The sequence below is a fragment of the Ovis canadensis genome, chromosome 2, assembly GCF_042477335.2.
Source record: "Ovis canadensis isolate MfBH-ARS-UI-01 breed Bighorn chromosome 2, ARS-UI_OviCan_v2, whole genome shotgun sequence".
NCBI lineage: Eukaryota > Metazoa > Chordata > Mammalia > Artiodactyla > Bovidae > Ovis > Ovis canadensis.
Window position 1 is genome coordinate 51,563,336 of NC_091246.1, and position 23,163 is coordinate 51,586,498.

At 47.5% G+C, this 23,163-nt stretch overlaps 1 protein-coding gene across 1 annotated transcript in view; it reads right to left on the reverse strand.

Annotated features, from left to right (window-relative positions):
- FRMPD1 (FERM and PDZ domain containing 1) overlaps window positions 1-20,137 on the reverse strand; it is a 107,592-nt gene extending 87,455 nt beyond the window's left edge. Inside the window, exon 1 of the mRNA XM_069576139.1 lies at window positions 19,840-20,137. The gene's annotated coding sequence lies outside the window, so the exon portion shown is untranslated. The remainder of the gene's footprint in view (window positions 1-19,839) is intronic.
- Between the last annotated feature and the right edge of the window lie 3,026 nt (window positions 20,138-23,163).

Sequence of the window (23,163 nt, forward strand, 5' to 3'; positions counted from 1 at the left end):
CAGGGTCTCCTACATTGCAGGCAGATTCTTTACCAGCTGAGCTACCAAGGAAGCCCCCACTGTAATCTACAAGTTGCGAATTACCCTTCCAGCCTTTTTGCATGAAAATGTACATTTTCAACATAATTGGGAACTTACTGTACATCCTGGTTTGTACTCTGATTTTCCACTTAGAACAATATGCTATATACATGTGTATGTCTCTTTATTATTCTACAGTATTATTTTTTATGCCTTATAGAGAGGAGTGCCACTTGTAAAGCTAATCCTCTAGTGCTGGACATTTTGTTTATCTTGTAAATGTCTGTATTACAAATAATGTTGAGATAAATATCTTTGCATGATATGTCTCCAGTTATTCTCTTAGGATAAATTCCCAGAAGTGGCACAGCTGGGTGAAAGCCCGCGTAAGTTTGTAAGGCTTTAGATGCAGGTAGAAGGCCTCCAGAAAGGTTATCCCAGGCTCTCTTCCTGGCAGTACCAGAGCTACTTCCTCCAGTTGCTCACTGATCCTTAATTTAGTAGATTTATAAAGGAGGTGTTGCTGCTTTTATCTGTAGTCCTTTGAATACTCTGGAAGCAGACTTTTCTCCAAATGTTTTATGTCTACAGTATTTTTGCAGAGAATTTTTTTTTTAACTGTGTACTTCTATTCATCAGAAAGCCAAAGTCCAATCCCCTCTCCAAAAGGTATTTCTGCCACCCCATGTCCAAGAGCAGCCCCAGGATCTCCCTGCTCACCACCTGCCACCCACATTTTCACTTTGGTGCCCTTCACTCCTTTCTCAACAAACATTTCACAGTTCTTGAAGTACGTCAGGCTAAAACCCCCGTAATCAGTCATTTATTCACTCAGCCCTCTATTCACCTGCCATCTCTTGGGGTCTGTAATGCTCCAGGCACTGAAGTATTAATATAAATGAAACACTATAAGAAGCCAGGAGAAGGGAAGTCAAGGAGGCCCAAAAAGCAGAAGTACACTTGAACTCAAAGATAACATAGTTTCACTGGCAGGTGAAGGGGAAAGAGCAGGCTAGGCAAAGGGAATAGTGTGAACAAAGGTCCTGAGGCATGCTGAAGAGTCAGGTGTTGAAAGAACATTTTCATTAACAAGGCATGTGAATGAGGGGCTGAGAACGATTCTGAAAAGTTAGCTCCTGCTGAATTCACCTGCTGAACTGCTCTCTTCCCTGCATCTCAACTCTGCTTGTACTCCCCGTCCTGCAGACAGACTCCTCCAAAGCCTTTCTTGAGACCCATCCACACCATCCATCTCTGTACACCTCTCTTTTGGGGGCAGGAATCCTGGCCTCACACCGATCTCCTCAGCAACCCCCAGTGAATAGATGGCTCTGTTCCACTGATCCCTGAGTATAAGTCTTACCAGGCCAGCTAGAGAGAAACCTCTGGGTGGTGATATATTTTCTTGTACCCATATCCTCTCAACATGGGGCTTAACTTATAATTGGTAAATGCTTATAGAATGTAACTGAATTAAATTGGGCAGAATAAATACAAGAAAAGGGATGAGGGTGCACATGGATGCATCTAACTATCATCCAGACACCTGGGAAAACGGAAACTTTGAAAATTACCTTCTGAACACAATCACGGCAAAAGACGAATTAATTCTCTTTAGGCCTGCAATTCTGCATTGACCTAGACGTTTCTCAGTCACACAAATGGTACTTGTTAAACTATGCCATATATCCTAGAAACTTCTGTGCATAAAGGTCAGTGTAGTTTGGAGGTTTGGATTTTATTCTTTGCAGGGAGGCAAGAAGAAAAGAGAGAAAAGAAGGCCTCTACTACCTGCCATCTCTGCTGAGATATTCCATACTGATAATTCCAATACAAAGTCAAAATCCTAAGGCCACCTGGGAGGAACCAGTCTTCATCATTTAAGCAGGTAACATTCCTAGATAATTCTTCCTTAAGGGCAAAGAGCCCATATGTCCAAGTGGCTGGTCTCTTTTTGTTCTGGTTTGGATCCCCCCGAGCTCTGCATTCATTTCCTACTATAGCATTCATCGCACTGCTTTGCCTGTCTGTCCCCACCAGTGGGCCATGACCTCTAAAGTCGGATGACTGTTTTTCAATCCCTGTATGCCCTGAGGCCTGGAACATCACCCTCTACACGGTAGATGATCCATCAGTGTCATAGAATCAAATGTCATGCTAGGGCTGGAAGTTCAGTTCAGTTCAGTCACTCAGTCAAGTTCGACTCTTTGCAACCCCATGGACTGCAGCATGTCAAACTTCCCTCTCCAACATCAACCTTTGGAACTTACTCAAACTCATGTCCATAGAGTCAGTGATACCATCCATCCATCTCATCCTCTGTTGTCCCCTTCTCCTCCTGCCTTCAATCTTTCCCAGCATCAGGGTCTTTTCCAATGAGTCAGTTCTTCACATCAGGTGGCTAGAGTATTGGAGTTTTCAGCTTCAGCATCAGTCCTCCCAATGAATATTCAGGACTGATTTCCCTTAGGATGGACTGGTTGGATCTCCTTGGAGTCTAAGGGACTCTCAAGAGTCTTCTCCAACGCCACAGTTTAAAAGCATCAATTCTTTGGCACTCAGCTTTCTTTATGGTCCAACTCTCATATCCATACATGACAACTGGAAAAACCATAGCTTTGACTAGACAGACCTTTGTTGGCAAAGTAATGTCCCTCTTTTTCAATATGCTGCCTAGGTTAGTCATAGAGAAGGCAATGCAACCCACTCCAGAACTCTTGCCTGGCAAATCCCATGGACAGAGGAGCCTGGTAGGCTTCAGTCCATGGAGTCTCTAGGAGTCAGACACGACTGAGCAACTTCACTTTCACTTTTCACTTTCATGCATTGGAGAAGGAAATGGCAACCCACTCCAGTGTTCTTGCCTGGAGAATCCCAGGGACGGGGGAGCCTGGTGGGCTGCCATCTCTGGGGTCGCACAGAGTCGGACACAACTGAAGCGACTTAGCAGCAGCAGCAGCAGGTTGGTCATAACTTTTCTTCGAAGGAGCAAGCCTCTTAATTCCATGGGTGCAGTCACCATCTGCAGTGATTTTGGAGCCCCTCAAAATAAAGTCTGCACTGTTTACATGGTTTCCCCATCTATTTTCCATGAAGTGATGGGATCAGATGCCGTGATCTTAGTTTTCTGAATGTTGAGTTTTAAGCCAACTTTTTCACTCTCCTCTTTCACTTTCATCAAGAGGCTCTTTAGTTCTTCTTCGCTTTCTGCCATAAGGGTGGTATCATCTGCATATCTGAAGTTATTGATATTTCTCCCGCCAATCTTGATTCCAGCTTGTGCTTCATCCAGCCCAGCATTTCTCATGATGTACTCTGCATATAAGTAAAATAAGCAGGGTGACAATATACAGCCTTGACATACTCCTTTCCTGATTTGGAACCAATCTGTTGTTCTATCTGCAGTTCTAACTGTTGCTTCTTGACCTGCATACAGATTTCTCAAGAGGCAGGTCAGGTGGTCAGGTATTCCCATCTCTTGAAGAATTTTCAACAGTTTGTTGTGATCCACCCAGTCAAAGGCTTTGGTGTAGTCAATAAAGCAGAAGTAGATGTTTTTCTGGAACTCTCTTGCTTTTTTGATGATCCAACAGATGTTGGCAGTCTGATCTCTGGTTCCCCTGCCTCTTCTAAATCCAGCTTGAACATCTGGAAGTTCATGGTTCACATATTGCTGAAGCCTGGCTTGGAGAATTTTGAGCATGACTTTGCTAGCGCATGAGATGAGTGCAATTGTGCGGTGGTTTGAGCATTCTTTGGCATTGCCTTTCTTTGGGATTGGAATAAAAATTGACCTTTTCCAGTCCTGTGGCCAGTGCTGAGTTTTCCAAATTTGCTGGCATATTCAGTGCAGCACTTTCACAGCATCATCTTTTAGGATTTGAAATAGCTCAACTGGAATTCCATCACCTCCACTAGCTTTAATACTGATGCTTCCTAAGGCCCACTTGAATTTGCATGCCAGGATGTCTGGCTCTAGGTGAGTGATCACACCATCGTGATTATCTAGGTCATGAAGATCTTTTTTGTATAGTTCTTCTATGTTTTCTTGCCACCTCTTCTTAATATCTTCTGCTTCTGTTAGGTCCATATCATTTCTGTCCTTTATTGCGCCCATCTTTGCATGAAATGTTCCCTTGGTATCTCTAATTTTCTTGAAGAAGTCTCTAGTCATTTCCATTCTGTTGTTGTCCTCTATCTCTTTGCATTAATCACTGAGGAAACTCTGCATTCAAATGGGTATATCTTTCCTTTTCCCATTTGCCTTTCACTTCTCTTCTTTTCACAGCTATATGTAAGGTGTCCTCAGACAACCATTTTGCTATTTTGCATATCTTTTTCTTGGGGACGGTCTTGCCTCCTGTACAATGTCATGAACCTCTGTCCATAGTTCTTCAGGCACTCTGTCTATCAGATATAATTCCTTGAATCTATTTGTCACTTCTACTGTATAATCGTAAGGGATTTGATTTAGGTCATACCTGAATGGTCTAATGGTTTTCCCTACTTTCTTCAATTTAAGTCTGAATTTGGCAATAAGGAGTTCATGACCTGAGCCACAGTCAGCTCCCAGTCTTGTTTTTGCTGACTGTTTAGAGCTTCTCTATCTTTGGCTGCAAAGAATATCACCAATCTGGTTTCAGTGTTGATCATCTGGTGATGTCCATGTGTCGAGTCTTCTCTTGTGTTTTGGAAGAGGGTGTTTGCTGTGACCAGTGCACTGTCTTGGCAAAACTGTTAGCCTTTGACCTGCTTCGTTTTGTACTCCAAGGCCAAATTTGCCTGTTACTCCAGGTATCTCTTGACTGTCTACTTTTGCATTCCAGTCCCCTATAATGAAAAGGACATCTTTTGGGGGTGTTAGTGCTAGAAGGTCTTGTAGGTCTTCATAGAATCATCCAACTTCAGCTTCTTCAGCATTACTGGTTTGGGCATGGACTTGGATTACTGTGATACTGAATGATTTGCCTTGAAAATGAACAGAGACATTCTGTTGTTCTTGAGATTGCATCCAAGTACTGCATTTTGGACTCTTTTGTTGACTATGATGGCTACTCCCATTTCTTCTAAGGGATTCTTAGCCACAGTAGTAGATATAATGGTCTTCTGAGTTAAATTCACCCATTCCAGTCCATTTTAGTTCCTGATTCCTAAAATGTTGATGTTTACTCTTGCCATCTCCTATTTGACCACTTCCAATTGGCCTTGATTCATAGACCTAACATGCTAGATTCCTATGAAATATCACTCTTTACAGCATCAGACTTACCTCCAGCACCAGTCACATCACCACAACTGGGTGTTCTCCATCTTTTCATTCTTTCTAGAGTTATTTCTCCGCTGATCTCCAGTAGCATATTGGGCACCTACCGACCTGGGGAGTTCATCTTTCAGTATCCTATCTTTTTGCCTATTCATACTGTTCATGGGGTTCTCAAGGCAAGAATACTGAAATGGTTTGCCATTCCCTTCTCCAGTGGATGACGTTTTGTCAGAACTCTCCACCATGACCCGTCCATCTTGGGTGGCCCTACACAGCATGGCTCGTAGTTTCATTGAGTTAGACAAGGCTGTGGTCCATGTGATCAGGTTGGTTAGTTTTCTGTGACTGGGGTTTTCATTCTGTCTGCCCTCTGATGGAGAAGGATAAGAGGCTTATGGAAGCTTCCTGATGGGAGAGACTGACTGAGGGGAAAACTGGGTCTTGTTCTGATGGGCGGGGCCATGCTCAGGAAATCTTTAATCCAATTTTCTGTTGATGGGCAGGCCTGTGTTCCCTCCCTGTTGTTTGACCTGAGGCCAAACTATGGTGGAGGTGATGAAGATGGTGGTTTCATCCTTCAAAAGGTCCCATGCATGCACTGCTGCCCTCTGTGCCCCCAACCCTGCAGCAGGCCACCGCCAACCCACACCTCCGCCTGAGACTCCTGGACACTCACGGGCAAGTCTGGGTCAGTCTCTTGTGGGGTCATTGCTCCTTTCTCCTGGGTCCTGGTGCACACAAGGTTTTGTTTGTGCCCTCCAAGAGTCTGTTTCCCCAGTTCTATGTAAGTCCTGGTAGCTGTATGGTGGGGTTAATGGTGACCTCCTCCAAGAGGGCTTATGCCATACCCCGGTCTACTGTACTCAGATGCCCTGCCCCTGCAGAAGGCCACTGCTGACCCGTACCTCTGCAGGAGACACTCAAACACAGTTCTGTGTCAGTCTCTGTGGGGTCTCTGGGCCCTGGTGCACACAAGGTTTATTTGCGCCCCCTTAGCGCCTCTGGCAGGTATGGCATTTGATTCTAAATGCAATTTCACAGCTCCTACCATCTTTCTGGGGCTTCTTTACCCTTAGAAGTGGGGTATCTCCTCAAAGTCCATTGTGTGGCACTGGAGGGCTGGAAAGGACCCTAGTAATAATCTAGTCCACATATGGCTTCCCTTATGTCTCAGTAAAGAATCCACCTGCAATGCAGGAGACCCATGTTTGATCCCTGGGTCAGGAAGATTCCCAGTAGAAGGGAATAGCAACCAGTATTCCTGCCTGGATAATTCCAAGGACAGAGGAGCCTGGCAGTCTACAGTCCACAGGGTTGCAAAGAGTCGGGCACAACTCAGTGACTAACATAGACATATAGGAAACAGAGGCTCAGACATGGGAAGCAGCTTCTCCAAATACACAGAGAGCTGGTGGTAATTAGCAGGTGGAAGAGAGAAAGAAATCAAAGATGTTAGCAATGCTTGAGAAATTAGAAGGCTGAGGGGTTTGATGGAACTTAGAAAGGATGACAAATTGGGGGATAACTAACTTTGGATAACTAACTTTGTTTTGGACAGCCTCTAACCCAGAGAACAAGCTTTATCTTTCTTCTCCATGACAGCCCTTCAGATAATATAAAAAGGAAATTGACCCTTATTGAGTATTTAACTACATACAGGTGGAAAACAGCAATCCTGTCCTCCCTGTGTCTTCTATAAGTTTAACACTCACAGATAATCAATTAAATAAACAAGTAAACTATGTGTCTCAGTTTACACAACTAGTAAACCCGGGTCTGATTGAGGCCAAAGCCCAGGTGCTCATTACTGCGTGAGCACAGGTAGCCTTGGCCATATCTCAGGGTGACAGGCAGCAGCTCCAGATGCTGAATGTTAGGTCTGCAGCCTCCCCACCCTCTGAAAAGGCATAGAGCAGGCACCACCCTTCACTGAGCACTTGGCTGACAGGTTAGACCCACTGCAGAAACAGGTAAAAGAGAAACAAGAGGCCAGTATTTGCCCTCGACTTAGAGGATACCACTGATGACTTAAAAGCAATGGGGCAGCTGGGAGCCAGATGCAAGCAAGGCAGTCATCAGAACCATAGCCCTTGGTTTCATCAGTCAACACTGTATGACGAGCCTCTGCCCAGGACCAGGCCTCTTTTCGGCTTTAGATTGAACCAGGCTTGTCCCTACCCAGGAGAAGCTCACAGTCAAGTGGGGCAGGTTACATGGAAACACCCCATGACCACAGGGCCCCGGGAGTGTTATCCGGGAGGGATGACAGAGTGGGGGAGGACGGCTCTCCTAGCCTGGAAGAGACCTCCCAGACAATGCAGCACACTTTCATGTGGGGATATTTCCAAGCGGCTACACCAAACAAAATGGGACGTTGGTGTTCTTTACACCCAGCAAATAAGTTGAGTAGAAATCTCTGACGTGCTCCCCCTCTTCTGCCCTTAGGGCTCCAAGCCGTAAAGTGGAATATCTGCTTTACTAGACATTGAGATGGTTATGATGGCATCACCGACTGAATGGACATGAGTTTGGGTAAACTCCGGGGGTTGGTGATGGACAGGGAGGCCTGGCATGCTGCAATCCGTGGGGTTGCAAAGAGGTGGACATGACTGAGCGACTGAACTGAACTGAACTAAACTCAAGGTCCCTTTCAGACCTGAGGTTTTTCCAGGTCATGTCCAGTGGGATGGCCAGGAAGGGGGAACTGTAGGGCCCTGGCGGGGACACAACTGAGGGCAATTTTGGGTGGGCTGCTCTATCTGCCTTTCCCCTGAGGGCTCAGTTCAAATGCCAGTCCCTCCTCAAAGCCTTCCCAGCTGTCACCCGAGGCATGGCCAGCCCTCTGCTGGGCTCCTGTTAGTCTCTGTAACATGCACCACTTTGCCCCACATTGACTTCCTCCAGGCTGGGCAGGAGCCATCTGATTCACCTATCTCCTCTCTCCTCCCTAAGCCTCCTGTCCCCTTCCCTGCACAGGCCTTTCTTAGCAAAGCATATTGAACTGAGTGGAGCAGCGGTCCAGGAGGCCACTCTGGGCAGGTGTGAGCCATAATCCTAGAGCAGCAGTGACGGCCACAAGCAGAGAGCCTGGCACTACTCGGTGCCAGGTCCTCCCAGCCGCTCCCTTCCTTCTGCTTCCTCTCAGCTCCCCACCTGCCATAGCAGACCCAACACTTCCACTTGCCCTAGGCCTCTCTGGCACTCTGGAATGTCAAGTGCAAACGAAGTGGTGCACGCACTTTGGGGTGGGGGGGAAGCATATTTTACTGTGCATTGCATTTGGAGAGCTCATTAGCCAGCAGCAGATGGAAGACCCCACTTAAAGGACTGTGAACTTCAGCTAGCTGAAGGGCAAGAAGATCACACTCCAATGTGCGTTCAGCACTGCAAAGCAGCATTGCCTCATCACTGATAGAAAGAGACATGAACTTGGGCACTGAGAATATAAATAATTTCCCTCGAGTTCAGTGAGTCAATCTTGGACTAAATTAGAGGGGAAATTCAAGGACATTAAGTTTTCCTCTACATGTCCCTTTTCTACCTAGAGCATGTTCATTGTCGGATCTCCCCTAAGTCTAAGACCTGGTAATGAATATTTTAATAGACACAGCTTCTCCTTTCCATTGATAAAAACTCCTGCTGATCAGCCAGAGCATGCCTGAAGAAGACAGGTGGACTAGAAACACCTGCATTCTCCCTGGCAGCCTAATCCGTGAGCCCCTCCTACATCTATGGTGGGGTGGATTAGAGCAGGCTCAGCACCCTCAGAGTAGCAGCCACGATGCTGAAGGAAGAAAGAGACATGAAACATGCAGAATGAAGACTCAAGGCTGACCTGGAGAGCTGGGTCCAAATATAACTGAGAGAAAAAACAGTCACGAGAGGGGTCAGGAGAACTGAATTTGACCCCAGCTCCACCTCATATTAGCTGAGAGGTCTTAGCTTAGGCAATTTCCCTGACACTTAGTTCCTTCATCTATAAAATACAGCTTAAAAATGCAAAAAAAAGAAGAAGAAGAAAGAGAGTCACATAAGTAGAAAAAGTAGAGTTAAAAAAAAGCAAAAAGGTAGACAAAGGCCCACTAAAAAAAAAAATGTTCACACCTTAATCCCAGGAAACTGAAAATGTTAGCTGACTTGGAAACAGGGTCATTGCATTAAGTTAAGGATCTTATCCTGGATTATTCAGGTTGGCCTTTAATCGGGCTTTCCCGGTGGCGCTAGTGGTAAAGAACTGCCTGCTAATAAAGGAGACATAAGAGAGGTAAGTTCGATCCCTGGGTTGCAAAGACCCCCTGGAGGAGGGCATGGCAACCCACTTCAGTATTCTTGCCTGGAGAATCCCATGGACAGAGGAGACTGGTGGGCCACAGTCTACAAGGTTGCAAAGAATCAGACAAGCCTGAAATGACTTAGCACGCATGCACGTCTCTATAAGAGTGAGGCAAAGGGAGATTTGATGGACGGAAGAGAAGGAGACAACGTGACTAAGGAAGCAGAAACTGGATTGAAGCAGCCACAACTCAGTAAATTTCAGACTTCTGGTCTCCAGAACTACCGAGAGAATAGATTCCTATTGTTTTAGGTCAAAGTTGTGGGGATTTGTCACAGCAGCCAGAGAAAAGTAATGGAGTCATGGGACTGATGAGAGATCTGAGTCCCAGACAGACAAGGGGCAGACTCACCCAGAGCCGCTCTGTGTCAGCCACTGATCCGGGACACTCCTCCATGGCCCACCTGGTCTCTGTGCCACTGACGTGCATGCAGTCGCCAGTGGCCCACGTAAAGCCCAGAAGAAGCAGCTGATAGCAAACTATATGCATAGCACATCATGCAAAATGCTAGCCTGGATGAAGCACAAGCTGAAAGCAAGATTGCCGGGAGAAATATCAATAACCTCAAGATAAGCAGATGACACTACCCTTATGGCAGAAAGGAAAGAGAAACTAAAGAGCCTCTTTGAAAGTGAAAGAGGAGAGTCAAAAAGTTGGCTTAAAGCTCAGCATTCAAGAAACTAAGATCATCGTCCCATCGGTTCAGTTAGTTCAGTCACTCAGTCATGTCCAACTCTTTGTGACCCCATGAATTGCAGCATGCCAGGCCTCCCTGTCCATCACCAACTCCCAGAGTTCACTCAGATTCACGTCCATCGAGTCAGTGATGCCATCCAGCCATCTCATCCTCTGTCGTCCCCTTCTCCTCCTGCCCCCAATCCCTCCCAGCATCAGAGTCTTTTTCAATGAGCCAACTCTTTGCATGAGGTGGCCAAAGTACTGGAGTTTCAGCTTTAGCATCATTCCCTCCAAAGAAATCCCAGGGCTGATCTCCTTCAGAATGGACTGGTTGGATCTCCTTGCAGTCCAAGGGACCCTCAAGAGTCTTCTCCAACACCACAGTACAAACGCATCAATTCTTTAGCACTCAGCCTTCTTCACAGTCCAACTCTCACATCCATACATGACCACAGGAAAAACCATAGCCTTGACTAGACGGACCTTAGTCGGCAAAGTAATGTCTCTGCTTTTGAATATGCTATCTAGGTTGGTCATAACTTTTCTTCCAAGGAGCAACCATCTTTTAATTTCATGGCTGCAATCACCATCTGCAGTGATTTTGGAGCCCCCCAAAATAAAGTCTGACACTGTTTCCACTGTTTCCCCATCTATTTCCCATGAAGTGATGGAACCGGATGCCATGATCTTCATTTTCTGAATGTTGAGCTTAAGCCAACATTGGCTTAAGCCAACTTTCACACTCTCCTCTTTCACTTTCATCAAGAGGCTTTTTAGCTCCTCTTCACTTTCTGCCATATGGGTGGTGTCATCTGCATATCTGAGGTTATTGATATTTCTCCTGGCAATCTTGATTCCAGCTTGTATTTCTTCCAGTTCAGCATTTCTCATGATGTACTCTGCATATAAGTTAAATAAGCAGGGTGACAATATACAGCCTTGACATACTCCTTTTCCTATTTGGAACCAGTCTGTTGTTCCATGTTCAGTTCTAACTGTTGCTTCCTGACCTGCATACAGATTTCTCACGAGGCAGGTCAGGTGGTCTGGTATTCCCATCTCTCTCAGAATTTTCCACAGTTTATTGTGATCCACACAGTCAAAGGCTTTGGCATAGTCACTTCATGGCAAATAGATGGGGGAAAAAATGGAAACAGTGACAGACTTTATTTTCTTGGGCTCCAAAATCACTGTGGACTATGACTGCAGCCATGAAATTAAAGACATTTTCTCCTTGGAAGAAAAGGTATGACAAACCTAGACAGCATATTAAAAGCAGGAAGTTATTTTGGTGACAAAGGTCCATCCAGTCAAAGCTATGGTTTTTCCAGTAGTCATGTACTGATGTGAGAGTTGGACCATAAGGAAGGCTGAGCACCAAAAAATTGATGCTTTTGAACTGTGGTGCTGGAAAAAACTCTTGAGAGTTCCTTGGACTGCAAGGAGATCAAAACAGTTAATCAATTCTAAAGGAAATCAACCCTGAATACTCACTGGAAGGACAGATGCTGAAGCTGAAACTCCAATACTTTGGCCACCTGATGCAAACAGCTGACTCATTTGAAAAGACCCTGATGCTGGGAAAGATTGAAGGCAGAAGGATAAGGGGACAGCAGAGGATGAGATGGTTGGATGGCATCATGGAATCAATGGACATGAGTCTGAGCAAACTCCAAGAGATAGTCAAGGACAGGGAAGCCCGGCATGTGGCAATCCATGAAGTCACCAAGAGTCAGACATGACTGAGTGACTGAAAAACAACAGGGGCTCACAGGGAGCCCAACTGGGCCACAGGCTGTGTTAACACAAGGACAGACTCTGAAGTGAGGCTCCTGGACCCCACCTGCACAGCTGTGTCCAATTCTCAGCTCTATCCTTTCCAGGGGACTGGATAAATTGGGGGCATTCTGACTAAAGAAGTAAAGACTCTGGGAACGGATCCCTGTCTTTGAATGTCCAAATGGCTAAAAAGGCTGTCATGGGAAAGAAGAAATGGATTTTTGTACAAGGCTTCAAAGAGCAGAATCAAGGCCAATGGGGCAGCCATTGCCTGGAGGAAGAGCTGGGTTCAGCATAATGAAGAACCTTCTAATAATCAGAGCCAACTGACAAGGGACTAGGAATGCCTCAGGGACAGGCAGGTCAGCACACAGAGGCTGGGTGTGCTAGGGAAATTCCTGCACCAAACAAAGGCTACACTTGATCTCCAGGGTTGGCAACTTTGAAGGTCTGTGCCTTGTGGCTAAAATACCCTGTGTGAATCTAGGTTTTCGGCATGCTGCTGCTGCTGCTGCTGCTGCTAAGTCGCCTCAGTCGTGTCCGACTCTGTGCGACCCCACAGACCAGGCTCCCCTGTCCCTGGGATTCTAAAGGCAAGAATACTGGAGTGGGTTGCCATTTCCCCCTCCAATGCATGAAAGTGAAAGTGAAGTCGCTCAGTCATGTCCGACCCTTAGCGACCCCATGGACTGCAGCTCACCAGGCTCCTTTGTCCATGGGATTTTCCAGGCAAGAGTACTGGAGTGGGGTGCCATTGACAGGGAATGCTCTCACTAAAACTTATTACACAGCTTTTGTGAAGCACTGAGTACTGCCACTACCCAGGAATGAGCTCCAAAAAGAAAACAATCAATTCTTCCTGTTTCTATATTCAAAATGTCCCTCGTCCCCAAGGAGGAAGGAAGAGGAAAAACATATACTTCTGTACAGACATCACCTGTAAGCTGGCCAGGGGCCAACAGCACGTGCACCAGTCCCAGAGGAGCCCTAAACAGTCTGGGCTTGATGCCCTTCTCCAGGGAAAACCAGAGAGAACACAGGCTCCGGCTACCGACTGAATTACTTTCATAAGAACAAATAAATGGCACCGTCATCTTTATTTTGATAACTGCTTTTCCTCTTGCATCCTTCTGAATCCTATATGTGGAATAAACTGAATAACAAAGCAGTAGCTCAGAAGTTTAACCGTGTTGACGCTCACACGATGCTCACAGGTTAGCCTCAGAGAGGTCATTCGGCGGGGACAGCGGTTGGCATTGTTACCACTGATTGTTACAAGTTCTAGCCTACACCCTACATTCTGGAGACTCAGAGAACAGGAAGGGCAGCAATTCACATCTGCCTGCACATCTGTCTTCTCTTAAGTCTAAGTCTCAGAGAACTAAGCACTGTTGCGTCCGGATGAATTCCTCTGAAGCTCTTTCTGTTCAGGATTTTGACAGTTTGCCATGTTACCCTTTTGCTGAAAAGGCTGAGCTTCTCCAATCAATCCTCAAGAGAGGCCAAAAGAACACACTTTTATACTTTTAGATTTACCACCATACCCTTTCTAGCCTGTAATTAGAATTTTTCCTTCTTTTTTTTCTTTTTTCCATAAGAACCAGTGTTAAGCACACACATCATTTAGCAGCCAGTTTGTGAAATCACTGGAAGCCTGAACCATTTCTAACCACTGGCAAAAAGGTCTCCAAACATCAAGTGGGTCCCTGAAAATGTTGTTTCACTTTAGTGAGCATAACTAGCTACTGCCCTCACATCGATCAGCCAGGCACTAAATCAGGCTGCCCATGGTCCTTCAAGCAGATCCTTACATTCGCAGAGCTGCATAATATAATCTGTAGTTACCAAAATAAATGTAAGACTGTTTTACCCTGCTTCCATGAATGTGTGGTAAGTTTGGTGCGTATCTTGGACTATTGTAGAAGTACAGCTACAACAGCTGCACATAAATCAGAATTTTATATACTGATTGGTGTTAAGTACACAGGCATGCTTGGTATTTGAAAGTTCCGCACATCAAATCTTTGAGTATAGGGCAGAATCCTTCTACAATATGAACAATTATTACCAAGTCTGTCTAACTTGAAATTTCAAATTTTACATCGCATATTTATTAAAATGGGTTGTTTAGTCACTAAGTTGTGTCTGACACTTAAGTGTGACCCCGTAGACTGTAGCCCACCAGGCTCCTCTGTGCACGGGATTTCCCAGATAAGAAAACTGGAGTAGGTTGCCATTTCCTTCTCCAGGGGATCTTCCCGACTTAGGGATCGAACCTGCATCTCCTGCATTGCAGGTAGACTCTTTACCAGTAAGCTACCAGGGAGGCCCATTTAATAAAATAGGCCATACTGAATAAGCTAAACTCAAAACTCAGACTCATCTCTGAGATTACATCAAGTCTTCATCAAATGAAGGGCCTACATTTCGAGGCATCTGAATGTCACAGGGAATTTAGCTGAGGACCACACCCCTCTGTGCATTGGCATCATGTTTCTGGCCTGATTCAAACCATTTCAGAACTCATAAAACCACCAGTTTCTGTTACTCCAGTATAGCAGAGTCATCACTAGGGCTGGGCTCTGTGAGAAGGGCTGTGGGGTATAGGTAAGAGGGGGCTTATGCCCACCCTCCCAGGGACTTCTCAAAGCCATGGCCAAATACACAAGTGGCCACACACAGAATCTTTCAAGGTTGACAGTGATGCTGCTTCATAAGAGGTACTAACTGCAGAGGTGGGAGGTCAGGTGAAGATGAAGATCCTCCCTAGGACAAGAGGATAAGGAAGATAATTCCCAGGACAAATCAGATTTGAGCTGGGCCTTCAGGCAAAGGCAAGACCACAAGGGCTGAGGTGAATGCTAGGCAGAGGGGCCACATGGATGGATGAGTAAAGCTCTAGCCCTGGGCGGGATGAGGGCGGGGTGGTGGATTATGCATGGAGGACAGGGTGAAGAAGGAGAGGCAGGATGAAGACAGCCCATCGTGTCTGCCAGGCTGAGGTCCCTGGACTTCATTCTCCATATACAAGGGACCACTGAAGGCCTCTGGACCACATGTTAGAAGAAACAAGCCTGACACTCAGAGAGTGGAAGGAGGAGGACATGTCTGAGAGAGACTTTAGAAGTAAAAATGACAGGACTTGATGAGTGGTTAGATTTAAGGACGAAGGAATCAAGGGAACAGGTAGGTCCCAGATGACCATTCTCCCCTGCTGTGTGGCCCCCAGCTTGGAGGGGGAGGGGAATGCTGGCCGTCGGGGAGCCCACAGCAGGCAGGCAAGGCTAGCTTTGGTGCCACCATGGGCTCAGCCCCAATCAAGCTTCCCCTGGGCACATCTATGGGGGTGCCCTGGGTTACCTCCACGGGCACTACTCTTCAGAGTTGCAGCGCGAGAGAGGAGATAAGGGAAAGGAGAAGTGAAGGAGGGACAGAGAGGAAAGGAGGAGCCGACAGGGAAGGGATGCAGAGACTAGGTTGGTTTTTTTTTTTGGAAGTGAACTGTCAACAACTTTAATGAACTTGAACTGTGTCCACCAAAGCAGACTGACTCGTGGATGCCCGAGGGCTCCAGCCTCTGTAGTTCACTGTGGCCAGTTCTCTCAGACCAGCTCCCACCTTATCTGCAGAACTGAGTGTACAGTGAAACATCCCAAAGCAGTAGCAGCAGCTCACCACACCCCCGGGGCCCAGTCCTGAAGGTGAGAGGGTGGTTGGCTGGATGCTCCTCTTTCCAAAACTCCGAAAACATAGTTTTGCATTCAAGGGGCAGACAACCTGCTCCAGAGTCTCCTTAATAACGGTGAGGATGACATCTGTCCAGACAGCCCATCTAGGCCTAGAACCCACCAAGCTCCTTCAGACCTCCAGGCCTTTGCATCTGCTGTTCCCTCTGCCTGGAAGCTTGCTACATCCCTGGCTCTATTCTAATATAGCAACACATGTAATCCTCAAAGCAACCCTATCAAGTAGGATTATTACCCCCAGTTTATAGATGAAGAAACCCAGAAGACTATATAACCTGACCGTGGAATATATTTAGTTGTCGGGGGGCCAGGACTCCAGGCGGTGTGGCCCCAGGGTCTGCATACTTCTACACAGTTACCCGACCTCTTCCAGAGCTGGGCTGCCTCTCTCAGTTTCAGGCAAGACTGGCTCCCTCTCTCGCTGCCTCTCCATGGCTCAGACAGGCCTTGCCTGCCCACCCTCAAATGGAGCACTCTACCCACCTTCCCTCACATTACCCTGCTTATTTCCTTCCCAGCCCTTAGCACCACCTGCAATTATCTTATTTATGTATTGTTTGTTTATTATGTTTGTCCAACTAGAATATATACTCCAGGAATGCAGGGATCTTGCCTTTTGTTCCAGTGTATTCCTGAGGCACCTAGAATAATTCTCTGGCACAGAGTAGGTGTTCTATGAATAACTGTTAAATGAGCAAATGAAGGATAGTGTTTTGGATGCTACATGGTGCTACCCAGGTATTGCAATGCTATCCTTTACCCCTCTGTCCTCTTCTTCTTCCTTGGCTACTACAAATGCCCCTCCCTACACTAGGCAGATGAGAGCAGGCACCCAGTTCCCAGTATATATGGACAAGACTGATCTATTTATAACTGTGTCTGATGGTCAAGTCCCCCAAACCTGGCTCCTTGAGCACTAATGATAAACTTGTGGGAGGCAGAGATTCCATCTTCCAATTTATCCCTCTGTAGCCTTCCACTACTGAACAGTACTTGCAGGTCACTGGCTGCTGTTGATGTTAGTTATGGTCTGAGCAACCTCCAAAGAACAAAAAGCCCCCACACCTTGAATCAAGAGGCATCTTGAATATAAATCACACTGTCATAGGAACTCCCTCTTGGTGGAGAGGTTCTAACACAAAGAAAAGTGAAAGTGAAAGTCACTCAGTCGTGTCCAACTCTTTGCAACCCCATGAACTATACAGTTCACGGAATTCTCCATGCCAGAGTACTGGAGTGGGTAGCTTTTCCCTTCTCCAAGGGATCTTCCCAACCCACAGAACAAACCCAGGTCTCCTGCATTGCAGGCGGATTCTTTACCAACTGAGCTATTAGGGAAGCCCTCTAACACAGTACAGATTGCTAAAACAAAAGTACTAATTACATACTTCAACATTTAAGGAACTTGCCTATGAATCTGCTATTAAAAGGGACTAACTTATCAAACCGGAGAAGGCAATGGCACCCCACTCCAGTACTCTTGCCTGGAAAATCCCACAGACGGAGGAGCCTGGTGGGCTGCAGTCCATGGGGTCACGAAGAGTCAGACATGGCTGAGTGACTTCACTTTCACTTTCCACTTTCATGCATTGGAGAAGGAAATGGCAACCCCACTCCAGTGTTCTTGCCTGGAGAATCCCAGGGACGGCGGAGCCTGGTGGGCTGCCGTCTATGGGGTCGCACAGTCGGACATGACTGAAACGAGTTAGCAGCAGCAGCAGCAGCAGCAACTTATCAAACACTCATTGTACGCAAACACTCTGTTAGATACTTTTACACACAAAACCTCATTTAACCCTGTGAGTCTGGAATTATTATTATTCCCCTTTGACAAAGGAGAAAAGTGAGGCTCAGAGGTCCAACATCCCCAAACCAGTGTGGATTCCAGCCCAGGGTCAGTGCCTTCTGAATCACCTTCCACTGTCCTCTGCTCTGAGGCATTCTGTCCTCTCTTGTGCTTCCACCAGACTTGCTGTTCTTCACCTGGGCCCTGTGCTTTCCTACCTGTGTGCCTTTGCTGATTCTAGTTCTGTGATCTAAAGTGGTCTTTCCACTTTTCATCACCTGTTGAATCCTCTTCTTCCTTCCACTTTCCATGGTGCACATGTCCTCAGTCTCCCCAGTTAGAATTCACTCCCCATGGCATTCCCAGAGGTCCCAGGGGTTAGCTCCTAGAATGCCCTGTGGTATTTCTCTTTGTTTCTCACTAAAATCTGAGCTCCTTGAGGGTAGAGCCCATCTGTATTTTACCTCTTTGTTTCCTCCTGAATGAGTTGAGAAAGTTCTTGCTGAACCACTGAAAAATGAAGAGGGGAAAGACTGGTGGCACTGGAAGGTATCTGAGAGATCGAAGGCTCTGAACAAATTAGCTCCAATTACAGAGTATTGTTCAGGAAAGGCAAATTTATGATTTATGTGCCACAATTCTGCCATTTTCCTGCTCCAGTCCCAAAACACACTCTCATTAGTCCTCTGATTTCATAAAGCTTGAAACTTAAAACTGGGAAGTCTAGGAAGGAAATCAAATAATAAAATCACTTCCATAAGAATCCTTTCATAGTAATGGATTTCACCCACACACTGGGGAGTCACTAATTGCAGCACAAGCAGGAGATGGGGGGTGGGAGGTGTTGGTAAGAGACTGGGCAAAGGACAAAATTCAACTGCTAGGATGTCACTGTTAACCACCTTGAGTTTGTTCTGCCGTGGATGCACCAGAATTCACTTGTCCTAGAAAATATGCACTTGCCTAACTGTTGGCCTCTCCAATCACAGCTATGTTGAACATCCACCAAAGGATATCTGGTCTATAAGTGATTTTAAATTGTCTTGATTGGAAAACATCTCAGTCTGTGGCTTTAGACAAGAAACTAGGAGATGCTGGCCTCTATGTTAGGACCCTTAGATCAGTGAATTATTTTTTCCCCCGCACAACTATTTGAGGTTTTTACTAAAATAACCGACTCACAAACAGAAATGCTTCCTGATCTATAAGCCACTTTGAAAACAAATCATTATGCCTTTAAATATTTTATGATGGTCCAAAGCTCTGAAGGGGGAAAGGTGAGCATTCACCAATCCTTACCATGTGCATTTCAGGACTCGAAACAAACTGCCAATGTCTCCCTTATTTTCTAAACACCTATTTGCAAGTGCTGCGTGGATTCCTGGTGAAATAGCCCCTCCCCAAATACAGAGACCAGGAGATTACACTTCACCAGGTTTATAGCCGAAGGATCTCAACGATCAGCTAGTGCACTCAACACCCGCCCCCACCTTTTTATAGGTGGCAAAACTGGTAGTGGGTACTTGCCCAAGGTCACATAGTCAGTGGATGGCAGAGCAGCCACCAGGAGCCAGGGCCCCGACTCCCCACCCAGGGAGCATCGCTATTTCCAAAGGCTGACTCAACATTCCTCCTTAAAGCTCAGCCAGAGCTGCTGCAGGTTAGCAACTTGACCCCTGAGACTGACTTCTGTAAGGTCCCAACATTTCTCTACACCCCCAAGGAGCTGTGGAGCTGAGACACTCAGGGGTGCCCCGCGACTCACAAAGTGGAAATAAAGCAGGACGCTTCAGGTGATCGCCCCTGGCGAACCCCTCCCGGTCCAGGTGTGGCCGTAGAGACGGGGTAGGGCGAGTTGGTCTGAGGTCACTCAGAAAGTTGGCCGCTGGCCGTGGGCGCACTTGAACCCAGGTCGCCCGGTTTGCCGCTCTTTTGCACTATGCTATGCAGATCTCGAAAACTTAAGCAATACATTGATACTGTGTAAAGATTTAACCACCGCAGGCCCTGAGCGAGACCGGGACGCGCGCCCCTCGCCTGGAATGGGGGCTCTAGGACTGGAGGCGGGCGCGGGTCACCAGGGTCCGGTAGTGCAAGCAGAGCGCACGGCGGAGGGCAGCGCGGAGGAAGCCGCGGGGGCAGGCAGTCTGTAGCTCCCGGAGGCGCAGGCCCGGGGCGTAGGGACCAGCAGTCCCCCCCCAAAACTTTGCGGCGCCGGGACCTCGCCCTTACCTGCAAGGAAGCGCCGCCCGCGCGGACGCGGACCTGGCGGGCTGACGCTCTCGGCTAGGGGCGGCCCCGCCCGGCGGCGGCACGGACGCGGGCAAGGCTCGGCCAGCGGCTCGGCTCGGGATCGGCTCGGGCTCCGCCTCCCGCGCCGCGGCTGCAGCCGGAGGTGGGGGAGCACGGCCGGGCCGCGCCCGCCCGCGCCGTCTGGCCGCGGCAGGTGCTGAGGCTGCAGCTGCGGGGCTGCCAGCTGCCGGAGCCGCGACCCCCGCCCCGGGGGAGGAGCCCTGCGCGCCGCCTCCGCGGGCCCCGGAGGTCCCGGCCCGCCGCAGTGGGCGGTCCCGCTCCCACCCGGGCCCTGCCTCCGCCGGCCTTGGCCAGCTCCTGCCTGGGCGCGCAGCGTCCACCGGGTACCCACTGGGAGACTGAGGCCGGGAGAGAAAGGAGCGCCCAGGCTCACCCGGACCGGCGGCGGTGCAGCCAGAACTAGAACCCAGAAGAGTCACGATTCCCTTCTCACTCCTCCCTTCCCCAGGCTCTCTTGCTCTAAGGCCTTTTGAAGAGAGCTCCAGCTACACGGGACTCTAGGGGCACAGATGATCCCGACTGTCCCCCACACCACCACCACAGACACGCGCGCGCGCGCGTCACACACACACACACACACACACACACACGCCCTAGGGCTGAGGGGAGGTAGAAGGGGTGGGTCCACGCTTGGCACTATGGACCACCTCCCCTGCCTCTGCAAACTCCTCGGTCTCTGGGATGCTGGTTCCTCTGATCTCTCTAGCCACTCCTTCCTAGTCTTCTTGAGGGCTCCTCAAAACCCAAAGCCCTAAAATGTTGGGGTGCCCTCAGGACTCTGCATTCAGCCCTCTTCTAACTCCCTGGCCACCCACCCACTCCACTGGCTCCAGTCCTACCGCTTCTCTATGCATCCTACCCATTTGCAGGATGGATACCCAGAACTCTTTCTTGCGGGAGTATCTACTCAACACCTACTGGGTCCCTGAACTGTGTTAGACACCAGAGATTCAGCCTCGAATAAAACACAGTTCCTACTCTCACAGAATGTACTGCCTGGCAGACTGCTAATACAGTGCAGTTCCTGTAACCATAGTGTGATCCTCGGGGGGCCAATGGGGCATGGCAGCCTGCACTGGCTGAAGAAAGATCACCTCCTGGAGAAGATGCCCTCCAAAAAGAAACCTGAAAGGTCAAGGGGGTTGCTAGTGAAGGGTACCAGTATGGAGTGAGCCTTCCAGACATAGACCATAGAAACAAAGACCCTAGAGTTAGAGAGAGCCCAGTGGGGAGGGGCAGGAGCCCAGGGCTGAAGCAGCAGTCAGCAGGGACCGTGCTGGCAGTTTTGAGTAGGGAAGGGGCATATTAGAAGGGGCGTGTTAGGTTGCCAAGTTAGAAGGGGCATCGAGTTGGCATGTTAGATCATTTTGGTGGTGGAATGGAGCACAAATATAAATTTGAAAGTGTGTCCTTCACCCCCACCACACACACACCCAAAAACACCCAGTAGCATTGCAGTAGCTAGACCTGGAGCCCACCTGGCCTCAATGAAGAAAGGCCTTTCAGCACCGACCCCCTCTCCTGGTTCATTCCCAAATCCACGCTTCTATCCAAAAACTCTATCCTGAGAGGCTCCATCTTTAAAATGTGTCCTAGGTACCTCCACCCCAAGCTCCCTTTTCTCTTAGAGCCCAGAGTGAAGTTAGCCCTTCACTGGCCCATCTCCACACTAGTTAGAATGTACAGAGTTCTTCCCCCACCATCGGCACCACTAGGGAAAGTGGACAAAAATGGAAAATTCTGAAGCCATGGTGGAAATAAAGTCAGCGGCTAAAAAGTTAACTTTGTACCCCTCCATATTATTACTTATAACTGAGTGTGAATCTACAATTATCTCTAGAGTTTAAGCTTTAACATTATGTGTTAGAGATAAAAATAACCAAATTACTCTCCCTAATGTAGATTAAAGGAAGAAGAGGTCACTTGTCAAGAAGAAAAATAAAAACTCAAACTTCTTGTCCAGTGAGTACAAATTTTGCCCATGAAATTTTGTCCTGTTCCACTCAATGTCCTAGCTGCCCATACCAGAAGTGTCTGCATCTTCAGGTACTTTATGTATATCTCTATAAACAATTTCGCCTTTGAACCCTGGGTTCCCACTGCCATTCTGATCCCTCATCCCCCTTCAGCCTTCCTCGTCTGCCTGTTGCTTAAATACCAAGGTTGCTTGTGTCCCCTCTTGGTCCCTATTCTCTCTTCACCTTCACTGAGAAGTTCCATCCACTGCAATTCTGTTCTTCAACTGAGATCTTTTGTGCTCCAAACCTAGAGACACCACTGGCTGCTGCAACTCCTAAATGGCCCTCAGGTCCCCAAGTCTCAACAGAGCCAAAACCAAATTCACATCTTTCCCCTACTGCATTGCTTCCATATCTCAACTGGTAGTGGGGCTTAAGCCAGAAACCAAAGGAACATTCTAGACTCTTCCATCTTCCTGGCCCTCATATCCTACTGGTCACTAAGTCCAGTTAACTCTGTCTCCATAACATCTCTCATACACATTGTCTCTTCATCTTGCTGCCATCCCCTGGAGAAGGAAATGGCAACCCACTCCAGTATTCTTGCCTGGAGAATCCCATGGATGGAGGAGTCTGGTGGGCTACAGTCCACGGGGTCGCAAAAAGAGTCAGACATGACTGAGCTACTTCACTTTCACTTTCATCATTTCTTAGTGAAGCACAGCTTCACCAAGTGCTGCCACATGCTGCCAGTGATCTTTCTAAACCATAAATCTGATGTCACTCTCCTGCTGAAGATACCGCCATTTTTCCTTCTTGGCCTGGTGATAAAGCTCTAACTCCTTAGCATGGCATGATGTCCCCAGCGATCCAACCCATTACTGCTGCAGCCCCATCCTCACCTCACCCCATACCTGCACACCAAAGACCTCATGTTCCTAGGGACATCATATTTAACAACAGTAAAAACAGCTATAATTATTAATTTATTACTCTATGTCAGACACTGGGTTGAGTGCTTTACATACAATATCTCATGTAATAAAAGGCATAGAACCCAGGGCTAAAACCGACAGTCTCAAGCCAAACCGCCTGAGATCAAATCCCAAAGAAGTCACGTGTTATCCTGTGGCATGTTGGGAAAATTCCATAAGCTCTCGGTTCTAGGTTTCTTTCTCTGCAGAGGGGAACTTAATAAGAATACCTGCAACCTAGGCATGTTTTAAAAAGACTAATTAGAGATGAAACAGTAGCTAGCACTGTTAGTCATGCTTCTAATCAAGAT